The sequence below is a fragment of the Tiliqua scincoides genome, chromosome 1, assembly GCF_035046505.1.
Source record: "Tiliqua scincoides isolate rTilSci1 chromosome 1, rTilSci1.hap2, whole genome shotgun sequence".
NCBI lineage: Eukaryota > Metazoa > Chordata > Lepidosauria > Squamata > Scincidae > Tiliqua > Tiliqua scincoides.
Genome location: NC_089821.1, coordinates 243513008 through 243527754, shown reverse-complemented (window position 1 = coordinate 243527754; position 14747 = coordinate 243513008).

Here is a 14747-nt window from a genome sequence, read left to right as displayed (position 1 = left end):
GTCTGAGTGAGTTGGTATTTAAAGCCTCAGCATACCTCTAACCCTTGTTGGAGCAACTCCCACAGTTCAGTGGAACTTGTGGGAAGGAATCTATTGGGAGTCAGCAGTTTTGGGACCAGGATGAGATCAATGAAGGAAATGACTCTGACAAATGGAGACCTTTTAGGTCATCATTCTGAAAAATAGTGAAATGGAGCATCAGCTTGACGGACACGCATTGAAGAAACCCACAGACAAATGGGCAGCAGACACAAAGGAAGGGAAGGCCCCAAAGCAAGAGGAAGAGCCACTGTTGAGAAAAGCCAGCTCCAAAGATGGAGATAGGAGAGGCAGGGTGAATGTGTAGGAATAAACTCCAGGCTGCTTAAAGAGAGGAAAATGAAGTTGGAAAAAAAACTGGAGTGATTCACTGGCGTGTGCTAGAAAACAAATCTTAGATGGGCAAGGGAGGAATAATAAAGCATGGAGAACAACAATATTAGGAATGCGGCGAGAAAATCCTGAGGTAATGGAGCCTGTTGTTTGCAATCTAAATTTAAATGCAGTATACAAAAAGCAGGCTGCTTTTATCTGGTAACAAGCGTCATTCTGTGAGTAGCTAGGAAGCAGGAACTGTGAAGTGAGGCCCAGCTTATTTTCGAAATCTATGAGGTTTGTCTTTACCACTTATTTTCAATTCCCTTTCACTCAAAGAGGTTTAGAGCACCGGCTGATGCATGTCTTCTCTGACATCAGTCCTATTTGACTCTGTGGGACTTACTCCCGTGGAAGTGTGTGTAGGATTGTGGCCTTGGTTTATTGTGGCAGCGGGATTCCACCACCTCCATTGAGTTTGCTGGCACCATGGAAATAGTACTGTCTGATATGGAATGAAGTTTGGGCTGCAGCTATATTTAGGGAGTGATCATTATCAAAGGCTGCAATCCTAACCACACTTTCCTGAGAGTAAGCCCCATTGAACAAAATAGGACTTGCTTCTGAGTAGACCTGGTTAGGATTGTGCCCAAAGTCTGGTCAGAGTATCTAAGGCTTTGTTTGCTTCTTTGTTTCTCAAAGTGTGGGTTGGGACGCACTAGGTGGGTCACAAGCCAATTTCAGGTGGGTTCCCATTCATTTCAATATCTTATTTTTAATATATTAAACTTGATGCTACCATGGTTTTTTCTATTGTTATACCAGACGTAGAGCAAGTCTTATACAGAAATACAGGTGGGACATTGGTATCCATCCGGATCTGTTCTCGGACCCCCTGTGGATACAAAAAAACATGGATAAGCAAATCTGCTATTTTCAGCCCCTTAAACCATCTGCGTGCGGCCTCTGCACACTTCAGAATGTCTTCTAGAGCAGTGTTTCTCAAACTGTGGGTCGGCACCCACTAGGTGGGTCACATGCCAATTTCAGGTGGGTTCCCATTCATTTCAATATCTTATTTTTAATATATTAGACTTGATGCTACCATGGTATGTGACTGCATTTGAGGAAAAGTTTCAAACCTGTACTTTTATCAAGCTACTGTGTAAAATTATTTTAACAATGATGGTCAATGGAACTTACTCCTGGGTAAGTGTAGGTAGGATTGCAGCCTAGGATTGTTAAAAAATTTTCTGATTGATGATGTCACTTCTGGTCATGGCATCACTTCCAGTGGGTCCTGACAGATTCTCATTGGAATGCCTGTGTCTAGACTACTGAAATTCCAATGTCTGTGCTGGAGCAGCTACAGTTGTGCTGAAGATGTGAGGTTTTAAATCACAATGTGCCAGATGCAGGTGTCCATGTTCCTTCTCCCACTTTTGTCTCAGCCCTGTGCAGAACCACAGCTGTGCGTTTTGTAAATGCACAGTTAACTAAATACATCATTTTTTTGTGAAGTACAAATTAAAGTGGATGGTGGTTCATGTAGGTTTTCCTAAAAGGGCCTCTAGTGGGTGAAAAAAAATCACCCACATCAATCAGGAAAGAAAGATGGGCAACCCAATCCTAACCTGTGCTGGTGTGATGGAGCTGCATAGCCTCCACTGTATCCAGCTCAGCTTAGAAGGAGGCTGGAGATCTTACCTCAGGGTACGGGGATATTTTTCTCCTTACCCCAAGTCAGTGATTTTCAACCTTTTTTGTCTCATGGCACTCTGACAAGGTACTAAAATTGTTAAGTTTTTTGACAATTGACAAGGCACATCATGCTGTTGGTGGGGGGCTCACATCCCCCAATGGTTCTTCTAATAAATGACCTTCCCCCAAACTCCTGCAGCACACCTGCAGACCATTTGCACATTGGTTGAAAATGGCTGCCCTAAGTAATGCCCCAGCCTGCCCAATGGGGTTACTTGGATCTGCACCAGCTATTCAGGGCCCAATCCTATCCAACTTTCCAATGCCGGTGTAGCCACAATGCAACCCTGATGAAAGGGAATAAACATCCCCTTACTTGGAGGAATCCTCCATGACTACCCCCCTACTACAGGATGCAGCGCATGCCCATTGGCACGGCTTCACCAGTGTTGGAAAATTGGATAGGATTTGGCCCTTATTTGCCACAAGTCTGAGCAGCCTGTGTTGGGCTTCCAGGCCCAGGAGGGAGGCTAGGATATTGCAGAGGCCTGCTCTGCTGATCCTGCCCCTGGGCCTGATCCAACCTCCCCTGCCCAGAAACACCCCCTTCCCCACCTCCATTCCACCCTTTTGCCACCCCTCCACTGCCTAATACTTCTCTTACCTCCACCAGTGGCTGTTTCTCTGGATGCAGCCTTAGTGGGGTGGCGCAGGCCGCCCTGCTGCTACTGCCTACGCTCTGGGTGTTAAAACATGCTTTACAGCATGTATGCGATACCTTTGACTGGTATGATGTACCATCGGGTTTGGATTGCACTGAGATAGACCCAAGCTTAATAATATCATCTTTTTCACTGTAGCAGTTGGGAAATAGAAGCGCATAGAACTATTTACTTGCATTAGAGCAAGCCTATGATAACAGGCCACCTGAGGAGATGAGCAGCAGGGAATTTGGGCTGGAATGAAGACAGTGGACACTAAATTGCTTGCAAAGGGGGAATCAGGGTCGGCTTGATGAGCAATCTCATGTCACACAGAATGCTTCCCTATTCTGAGGGCGGTCATCGCTTGATCCCATTGTTATTTCTGGGTAATAGAGATGGAAAATTGGTACGGCAACTTTTCAGAGCAGTTTGCTGAGGCAGCAACATTGCAGCCACCTTTAAAGAACTGAATAATATCCTGATTTACAACCTGGTGCTGTTTGGATTTTGAAGCTGATTTATTATCTCTAGTGTCACATGGGGATGGAGAGGAATGGTTCTGGGATAACAACAATGAACCTTGCAGTAGATGCTGTAATGTAAGAGTGGAAACCTGTGTGCATTCCAATGAATTGGGAGTGAGCCACAGAAGGGAAACTTGTGGCTTGTCTTACAGTGGTATGGTGTGAGGGCACTGTGCTATGCTGTGCGATGCTTACTTCGTAATCCATCCTCAGATTAGTTTACTTTATCCCTAATATCCAGATTCTGTGTTGCAGTGGAAGAAGGTTGGAAATCCTAAAGCAACAGTAGCATCACAAAGCAGTGGATTTTCTAATTCATCAGAATTCTTCAGGCTGGCCATTAAGGAAAAAAATGGGGGGGGGGAGAGAGAAAGCATGATGATAGATATGATAGAAACACCCCACTCTGCAACTGGAATAGGGAACTGATTTGCAGACTGATGCCTGTGATCTCAGATCACAGTAAGAAATATTGGGGGAAAAGAACAATGGCTACTCCCCATCAGCAAAATATAAAAGCAGTTCATTATTTGGATCTATCTAGCTAATCAGAACACACCAGTCCCTTGTAAAGCAGAGAGTGGAACTCATGGGTGTTCTCACAATAGCAAGACAAATTCTATTCCAAAATTATTTTTAGGTGGCATACTAAATAAAAAGGCAATAAAAGCCAAATCGGGTCATGTTACCCCCAGCATGTGAAGGGCATATTTTCCCCAAAGTCCCATCACTCAGTGGTAGAAGGTACTCTTCTTCCAGTTCAGGGATCTCTTTCCTAGACTGCTAAATTCAGTATCCTCCAAAGCAGGCAAAAAATGAAGGTAGTAGCTTGTGCTGGCCTATCTGAGGGGAGGGGGGAATCCAAAAGAAGCTGTAATTATGTTGCTTTGGGATTTTTTTTTTTTTTTTAAATACACAAAGCCCTCCACCTGCAGCTGTACTTTGGCTACTTTGATAATCCTATAAATATAGCTTCTGCTCCAGAAAAGACTCTTCCTCCCTCCCTCCCCACCCACCCACTCAGAGAGAGAGAGAGAGAGAGAGAGAGAGAGAGGAGAATGGTCTCTCTTCCCCCTCCTTTTCAGTTCTTGCTCATTTTATTTGTTAATTTCTATCCAGGCCTTTCTTCAAGAAGTCACTGCCTCCCCCACTGCCTCAGAGTGGCAATTTGGCCTCATAATGATTTTGTGAAATAGGTTAGGCTAAGAAATGGTGATTTGCCCAAGGCATCCTATTCAGCTTCATGGCTGGGTTGGGATTCAGAATCTGGGTTTCCCAATATTCTGGTCACTGCAGCAGACTGGCTGTGTTCCAGCACCACTTTCCCTCATGTGCTTGGAGCAGGTCTGAAAAGCAGTCAGGTAGTTCAGCTCTGCCAGTTGGAAGAGAAAATCCAGTTGCATGTCTACAAATGGGTCATGTGGGGATGGAAACCATAGCTGGAATGTTACAAATGACATTGGGTAGTTCAATCCTATGTAATTTCAGACATGGAGATGCAGCAGCACCAACAAGACCTATGAAGGCAGATCAGGTCCGGAAAGGGGGTTACTAATCAGTGGGTACTGCTGAACCCACCCCCTTCCTGGGCGTGATCTGCCTTCTTTCCCATCCTATCGCCACCCTGCTTAGAAATGACCTCTTTTTTATATCTCCTGCTGCACTACCAAGATATTCCACTCCCCTGCATTAAGTGTTAATATGTCTTTCTATACAAAGAACCTCCAGTTCAATGCCCCACTTCTTAATGAATCCTGAATTGTTCCTACACTGAATAAAACATGAGAAATAATAATGCATTTAATAGGGGGGGAAATCAGAATGGCACTAGAAAGCAAAATGAATATAAAGGGTAATATAAACACTCTTGGCAATAATAAAGATAAATAAAACAAGGAAATAGAATGTGAAGAACAGAATGAATTGGGTGACAAAGAAATGAGTGGGTAAACTTATTGGATGGGGTTAAGGAGGTCACTGGCTCTCATGTCTTTTGTTGCAGTGCTTCCTAAAAAGAATGAAAGATCTTTTGTTGTCATATCAATATCGTATATAGCAAAATAAATTTGTGAAGAAGGACATAATGCATTTATTCTACTATTTCTCTAATTATTGGGGCCATAATGTACCCATCTGTTGAGGCCTTGTGCAATGATAATATTTTTTGTGGCATTATTCCCAGTGAGGAATTAGCTTACCTTGCAACTTGCCAGCAACCTCTATATTGGGCTGACTTCAGTTATTCCCTGGTAGATTCTTGATAAAGTAGCATGAATTATCTCTGTAGGCTTGCAGCCATTTAGGAGTGAAATGTATAAGTCCTCTCCATATAACAAGAAAGTAGCCTTGAGTATCTTGGTTTCATCTGGAGGTTCTAGCTTTTGCCAGCTTTCAACTTGCAACTCTTTCCTCTCTTTAAACATTTTAAAGGTCAGATTCTTCAGAATGGCATAGGGAAAGAATCAGGCGCCAATGTGAGGGACAATCATTTGCAGTATTGTTAGAAATACTACAGAATAATATTTGTGCATATAGAATCATTTTTTTGCCCCACCTCCACAGGAGGTTTTTTTTTTACTTTGCCCCACCTCTACAGGAACTTACGACAGTGTATGCAAATGTTGGATTGGGGGGGGGGGCTTGAAACATGAACACCCTTCCTGAAAAGCTTCAGGCAACTTTTCTCAGCTTTCATGAGCAATTGAATTGCATAGGTTCAAACAACTACCTCTCAAATCCCCCTTCCTCCAAAGCAAAGTGCTCACATTTGGGGAAGGCAGTGTCTACAGCAGGGGTGTCCAAACCTTTTGGCAGGAGGGCCACATCATCTCTCTGACACTGTGTCAGGGGCCAGGAATAAAAAAGAATTAATTTACATTTCAAATTTGTATAAATTTGCATACATTTACATAAATGGAGATGGAGCTTATATGAATAGATGAAGGTCTTGCAATAGCTCAAGGCCTATAAAAGTCCTTACACAAAGCAAGACCGTCCTTTCCTTTGCTGCTTCTGCAGCATCACAGACATGAAACAGCAAGCAGTGGAAGGATCTCTCGTTCACAGTTCATGTGAGAGGTAAAACTGTCGCCCTTGCATCAGGCCAGCAAGGGCTCCAACAAGTCTCCGGAGGGCCAGAGGCTCATTGGAGGCTGGGGACTACCTGCGAGCCAGATTGGGAGTCCTCGAGGGCCACAAGTGGCCCCCGGGCTGGGGTTTGGGCACCCCTGGTCTACAGGAACATCTAAGACCACAGTGGCACCTTTTCCCTGATCGACATTCAGATTGGGTCTATTGGTCCAAGAATCCCCAGAGGGAAACTGACAGTATTTGAATCACTTCCACTTGAGGCCCTTCAGGTTGAATTATGAGGAAGCATTTCCTTTCCGCACAAGCATTCTTGGACTGGGACTATCACAGTTCCCAACAGGGCCTGGAAGTGTCCACCACTGCCTCAACAACTCTCAAGGGTAAGCACTTTGAGGGAAGTGGTAGAGGGAGGTGGTGATACCTGTGACAGTGGGTGCTTAGCAATCGAGCCTTTGCCAACTGCTTGATCACTGAAGCATAAACAACTCTAGCGCTGTTCAGACACCCAAGAGCAAGGGTGGGCAAACATTTTGGCAGAAGGGCCACATCCTCTCTCTGACACTGTGCCGGGTGCCAGAAAAAAATAATTAATTTACTCTTCAAATTTGAATAAATTTACATAAATGACTACATTCGAGACGGAACATATAAATGAATGAATTTTACTGAGCTTATTTATAATACACATGAGAACTATAGTAGAGGCATGTAGAACCACACGAGAACTATGAACTATTTGCCACACACCTCTTGCGCAGTGAAAACATATAGACCAAGCCAGAGGCATATGGAGAAATTAGTTGTTCAGAAGTAATGGGGGGGTTGGGGGGGCCTTAGCCCTGGGAAAAGCAGAAAACACATGGAGATTACAAAAGGCCTTGCTCCAACTCAGCCCGCAGCTTGCATCTGGTGATCGCGACCGGCAGTCATGGACCAGCACAGTTCCAATGGGCCAGAAGCTCAATGGAGACTGGGGCTCCCTGTGGGCCATATTGGGGGTCCCTGAGGGCTGCAAACGGCCCCCGGGCCAGGGTGCCCAACCCTGCCCAAGAGCATGGCAGGCAGGGCTTAACCACACAACACGTTCAGTACTGGCCTGTGCTCACACCTTCTGCTGACTCTGCAAAGGTTGAGACCTGCCTCTCTCATCCAGTTCTTCCACCCACATGTTCAGGATAGCCTCCCAATTGACTGAACAGTTTTTGTGCCCTGAGTTGTTCCCATGTCAGACTTGTTTAGAGCACATGTTTGCCAAATCTCAAGAGATAACCTTCATTTATCTAACTATACAGATAATTCCTTGCATGCATGAGGGAGGCTCAAGTGTATTTATATTACAAATAACCTTGATATTTGGTGTTGCTTTGTATCAAGTGAGGCCAATGATCATTTAGCCTAATACTGCTACTATTGACTGCAGACTGCTTTAATGAAGAAATCTGGCTGCTGAGGTCCTCTGACTAAAGAGGCTAGGAGTCTGCATTCATTTCAGGATGAATGAAAACGTGAACCAAGTCGGACCCTTTGGTTCAGTTTTCATCTATTCCAAAAGAAATGTGGGTCCTCTGCTTTGCTCTCACCATCAGGAATGGCTCTGATGGCAAGGGAGAGGTACATTTTGCAGCTGTCCTGCAAAACTTAGTGCTGTGTCCCCCTAGCTATGCTACAGAGTCTCCCCAGCCTTTTTTTATTATGAAAATGAACAGGTTCATGACAGTAGGGTCATAATGAAATTGACATGATTCTAAATGAATGAGAACAAACCCAGCAAGAGGTTTAATAATGATAAATATAATCCCAAAATGGATGGAAGAACAAATCATGTGTGCTGGTAAGAGAAATTCAGAATTGATTCTTGGACTTTGAACATGTAAGACCTGCATTCCTCCATTAAGCTGTGGCTACTTCCTTAATTCTTTGGTGAATTTGAATTAACTTTCAGTAACATCCAGATGTTAAAGGTGAAATTGCACAGTTTACGGAAAGCGATTTGTGAGTCTGCCTTTGGCATTGAAGGTCACTATCATTCCCTGGCAAAGTTTTCTCTTCCTCTCAACTTTATAGAGGACAAGAAAAATCACTGTTTAGAATTTTAAACTTGTACAACCCTTTTGATGTATTTTCTAGGTGTTTACACAAATACAAATATTAAGCTGTTTCCTTCCACAGAATAAAGCTGCTATAAACAACATTAGATGAGGGCAGTGGGGGATTTGATTTGATTATATATAGAAACGAATATAATGTTGGGCAACCTGTCATTACAGTAAAAGCAGGGCTTGTGTTACAAATACAGTGAATGTAGTAGCAACAATGAAAGTTCATAGGAAGGCAATTTAGAAATATACAGAGTGGCCACAATGACCCTACTATGCTATAATTGAAATTTAAATGGTTTCAACCCCAAATCCACACAATCTCATGCATAGGGACTTTGTGGCCACCCTGTACCTGTTGCTCCGTCAATTCAGATGATTACAAATAGACATGAATTTTTCAATAGGTCAGGGCTTACACAATTGAATGACCCTGGGGGCTGGGGATAAGAATAGGCGCTCAGGTTGGCTGTACTTGTCTTAAGGGGCGACTAAGATGGGACTCCTTAGATGGGTAGATGGGACTCCTTAGCCTGGGAAGGCAGCTCATCTGAGAGAAGGAAAACTCTGATCCCAAACCTCCACTGCCTTGTGGCTACATCCACTTAGGGAAGAGGCTTCAGGAGTCAACCTCGAGGCAAAATCTGGAGCCGGAGTCCCTGAGGCAGTTCATGGGTGAACACAGTCACGTTCTGGCAACTCCTGCAACGCCACTGGAACCAACCGTATTGGCCTCTGCCTTTCCACTGGACCATTTCAGCGATGTGGAGAGGAGGGATTTGCTGCATGGGAAACAGCCTATCTTCCATATCTACTTTACCCAGGCTTCGCGCACTAGAGAGGACACTCTGTTCCAGAACCACCATTCAGAGCGCAATACCATAGTCTTCCGAGACTGAAGGATGCCAACAACTCTCGTCCCAACTATTACGAGTCATGTCTTGTTATCCACTGGGGATTCTATTTGTAATCGACTGTTCCAGAACCCCCAGTGGAAAACAAAAAACTGTGGAAACCAAATCAGTGGAAAAATAGCTTTAAAGACCCACTTCCAGGTTTCTTGCTCCTTCATTGTCACCCTGCAATGCATTGGTATAGATGCTATACTGCATTCAGCCACTAGATGGGGTGAATAACGGAATCTAATGGAATGAAATTACCGTATTTGCCGGCGTATAAGACGACTTTTTTGCCCTGAAAAACATGCCTCCAAGTGGGGGGGGGGGTCGTCTTATACGCCAGCAAATACAGTATAATTACAGTGTGAAGGTAGGAAATTGGATTTTGGTGTTTTTTTCTCCTTTTTACAAGGCATTTAAAGGTGGACCTCAGTGGTATCAGTGATGAGTCAAATCAGTGGATGCCAAATCAGGTCCTACCCGTATTACAAAATCCCAGTACATAATTTATGGCCATGTCAAGGAGAAGGCTAGTCTAGCATCCTTTTAAAAAAAAAAACATATCGTTTAGTATACCGTTAATAAGGAAGCCCTGACAAATTACTCTTCCTGTCATCTTTCCCCTATTGATAATCTTTAGAACCTCATGGATGATCAAGGGAGAAGAACTCTCCTTTCATGCCATCTTCTGTCACTGCTATTAGAAAGCAAGTTTTATTTATTCATAGTTATTTATTTCAATAATTACTCTCCCTCCTTTCCACAAGAAAACAATTACACAGCGATCTACAGTCAATAAAGCATCATTTAAAACCATCAACATAAAAACAAAAAACTACACTAAAACCAGTTAAAAAAACCTAGCAATGTAAAACGAATGGTCATTTCACTGATGTGATAAAGTGGCATCCCAGAGGCCTATTGGAAAAAAAGAACACATTGAGCATCTGTTTAAAAACAGAAAGAGAGGAAACCATGTCACATCAGCCTGGGGAGAGAATTTCACATATGGGACCACCCCCAAAAAGTCCCTCTCACTGGCACCTGGAGAAAGGAAAGGGATGAGGTCTTGCAAAGAATGGGAACTTGCAAGACTTTAGGTAGGCCTACAGAACTTATCAAGTTCCTAGTGGGCAACATCATCAACATGTCAAGACCTGGAGTTTAGAATGAGATTTAAATGAGCTAATTCAAGTCTGACTCAAATAGAACCAAGTGGAACCAAATGGACTCAAATGGATCCAAATGGAATTAGTTCAGCAAGAAAAGGAGTACTCATTTCAAATCAAGGCAAGGGGAAACTTGCTCATCACTGCATAAGCTGTTGCTGTCTAGGTCTTTGGAAGGTGTCCTGATATTTCACTCAGGATGTGTGCAGCTTCTAGAGGTTCTATGATGACACTAACATAAATGATCACTGGAAAGAACAATATTACAGTCTTCTGCCTTCCAAATGTTTTATCCTTCAGCAGTACACAGTTGATATGTATGCACTTGGCAAGTCCATGGAATGCAAACCAGGAGAGTTTGTCTGACCAGGAGAAGTTGGCAGTGTTGGGTGGTTCCCTTATGAATTTGCCTCGCAGGATCTATAAGGCCTGCACATTTCTGCCCTGCACTGAACAACACAAACAGCTAAGACCATTTGGCTCTGATTTGCCATGTCCTCAGCACTGGCTCCAAGTCATGCAGCTGAGCATTGCTTAATTTTGCATCTTGCATCTGGGCACATCTCTGCACCACTTCAGGTCCAACTCTCTGGAATAAAAGAAGACTCGAGCACTTGCACTTAGATCTGGTTTTATCTGCAAGAAGCATATCCAGCTGAAATAAGCATTTCTAAGTAATCTTGGTAATAGCAAGAATGGTGAAGCCGCCTTATATTCTAAAGGCTGCCGTAAACGAAAGAGTAATTCGCATGAAGCCATTTCCCACTCAGCACCTGTTCCAAGCTTGTTGTTCAATTGGTTTTCGGTTTTTTTGTTTTTAAAACCCCGCACAGCTGCTATGGAAGAGACCATTTTCACAGAATTTGGAAAGCAAAGAGTTTTACTAATTCAGTAGATAGGGAGAAAGGTAATGGATAGCGAGATCTAGAATTCAGGAGAATATTTTGCAGGAACATTATATAGTAGTACTCCACATAAGGTTAGAAACACTTGTAAATAATGGTTCTCTTTGTATTTGTTCTTATAAATGCACTTCTATATGGTGAGATGAAACAAGCAAATAAGCACTGTAATTTTGCAGGAAAATAAATCCCTATTTTGCTATGCGGGGCATAGCCATTCCCGGGGGGGCAGCGTTAAGTTTTAACACGCTGTGTTAGCTGCCCCTTCCTCTTGCTGTTGGAGCCATTCCAGGCAGCAAGAGCCATGTGAAGGTGTTTCCTCTGCTTTTAGAAGGCAAGGGGGAGGAGCAGTTTACATGACACACTGAGGCACCCTGCAGAACGTAGCGCTGTGCCCCCCCTCTGGGAATGCCACCAATGCCTTTTGAATGTGTGCAGCACAACAGAAAGGCAATCATGGAATTTCTCTGGCAGAAATTCCTAGTGCCTGCAGTGCCTAGACCAGTCTATACCAGAGCTCTCACAATTCCAGATTACAATGACAAGCGATAAACTCAATAAAACATTTCTAATACAAAAATGCATAACTGTGGCAAGGATGGAGAAATAAATCTCCAGTTGAATACTTAATTCAGTTAAAAAGCTTTATGAAAGGGGGGAAAAAGGCCTCCACCTGACATCTAAGTATCCATTATAAGGGTTCGAGATGAACTTTCTTAAGATATGGATTCAATAACTCGGATGCCTTCCCTCAGAAAGTTCTAGAAATTATGGGAACTTCCTATACTTCAGACACTTACTGGGGACCCTTACGGGAGAGATTTTTGACTGAATGAATATAAATAAGAAGGAATATAAGTAAGAATACATTCCTTCAGTACCCAGGCTACATTGGCCTTTAATTGTCAAATTCAGTGCATTGTCTACCATTGTCTACCAAGTCATAACTGCTTGCCATAGCCCATGTTGTCAGAATAAATCTGAAGGACATGGTAGTGTTGGAGGGAAATGTTTGCAGCCACATGTTGCCATGAATACAGATTCTCCAGTGAATTCCTCCAGGTGGCCATAGACACTTCCCATGATCTTCCCCCCCCCTTCACAACTGACACCATCAAGTTTGCTCCTGCAGTATACATCCATATCTATTTTTTCCCCCCATTAATATATCTTCAGTGGGCTTTCCAGGCCCTCCTTGTGTTTTCATGTCTATTTGAAGCACTTCAGTTGCCATGGCAATGAAACTGCCAGTCACCCTGGTAGGGACCAAAGATGGTAACGGAAGCAAAAGGTGTCTGGATATAATTTTATTCGTGTTGATAATCATGACTGAATAAAAACTGTAGTTCATGTAATTAATGCTGTTAATTATCTCCTGTTGCAATTATGTCTGAGAGCCTCAGCCAAGAACGGAGCTCACACTGTGTTAATACCTCACAGATGCATATTAAGAGACAATCCTTCTACCTTCCCTTGAAGAGCTTACTATCTAAACAGTTGAGGCATGCAGAGGGAATGTGGGAGGAAGGATGATCTCTGGGGATATAGAACTATAGTGGGTTTGGAGTGCTGATCAACATGACAGAGAAACTCAGGAGCTTAATACCCAGGGGCATATGCAAGGGCCACAGGAGACATGATGGTGGCATCCGTGTTTGCTTAGGCACCTGTCTTAGTCACATAAAAAGCAGGGTTCGCCTGAGTTTTACGTCAGGGAGCTGAACCCTCTTACTCCTAACTTTTTCCATCACCCAGAGCTGCCATAACTTTTCTCCTAGTCCCATAGCCTTTCTTGCAGGACTGAAACCAGAATGGGGAATGAAAGGAGCTGAGTGTTGAACCCGAGACCGAAAAAGTGTGTGAATAGGATGCCCTTTTTATTTTAAACATCGGCAACTCCAGCCACTATTTTATAGGTGAACGCAGCAGATGGATGAACAACAAACATGGCTGCCATCATGATAGCTAGTTTGGCCCTGGAGATGAATTTCAGACAACCAGGAACCACCAAGCCTCCTTCACACAGAATCCAGCGCTCATTTTTGTACGTGGCAGGAGTTGAGAGAATGCCACACAATTGTGTCTGCAAGCCCCTCAATGCTGATAGTGTGTTCACAAAGCGCTGCCTCTACCGATGATGAAACTCCACCCTCTCTGTGACTGTTTGCAGCAATAAACACCGATAACGGGGAGAAATCCTCCTTCTAATAGCCATCCTGTAATGTCCTATGGTGGCAATTCTCCCAATGATCACCAAGGATTCTTTTGGGCTCAGAAAGAGTGGGCCTCACAAGCACATCAGTGACAGGAATTTATCAGTGTGACCATCCTTTTCCCCTCCCAACCACACCCCACCATCCAGGAACACCACAGCAGCCAAGCTGTAGCTAGCTTTGTGTAGCTATGCACAGAGACAGTGTGCTTCTGAACAAAATCTAGTGGGGTCTAACCAGAAGGAACAACCTTCCGAGCCTGGCTTGTGCTTGGTCACCTCTAAAAACAGAATGCTGTACTTTCATGTACCATTGCCAAATCTAACCAAGCAGGGCATGTTTTGGAGTTGAAGGCAAATTGTCTATCATTTCTGACCACAAAGCCTGCTTTTTTTCTGATAATTACCTTATAACTAGTACTAAGAGATATAAAGTGATTTCTAATATAAAGCTCCAGGAACGCTAGATGAACAGAGATTTTTTTTTTTAAAAAAAAAAACGTGGCTCAGAGACATTCTTAAATGAAATGCCACCTCTCTAGTCGTGTTTCTTTATGAGCAAAATTTGAATACAAAACAATTCTTTCTGCCTCTTAGTCATATTAATTCATGCCAAACCATGTTATAAGAGTACTAAAGAGGCTGTTTTTCACTTGGTACCGAGACAGGAGCCTGCCTTGATTTACAGACTTGCTGCAAGAATGCCACTTTCACAGCCTGATAGATGCCTATTAAATGCAAATCAGCAAAGTAGTGAGATATCACAGGCATAGTGAGATATCAGCATTCAATGGTGTGTTTGCTGGTGGGGAAAAAAGATAGATGGGAGGAGTTCTCAGGAAAGAGGCTCACTATGGATAAGTCTTGGGTAAGGGAGAGCCAGGGTGGTGTAGTGGTTTGGGAGGTGGACTTAGAACTGGAAGATCCAGGTTCAAATCCCCCTTAGCCATGAAGCTTCCTGGGTTACCTTGGGCCAGTCAGTCACCCACCTCACAGGGTTGTTGTGAAGACAAAAGAAGGGGAGCAATTGTGTACACTATCCTGAGATTTTTGGAGGAAGAGCAGTATAAAAATGTGAGAAATAAATAAATAAATA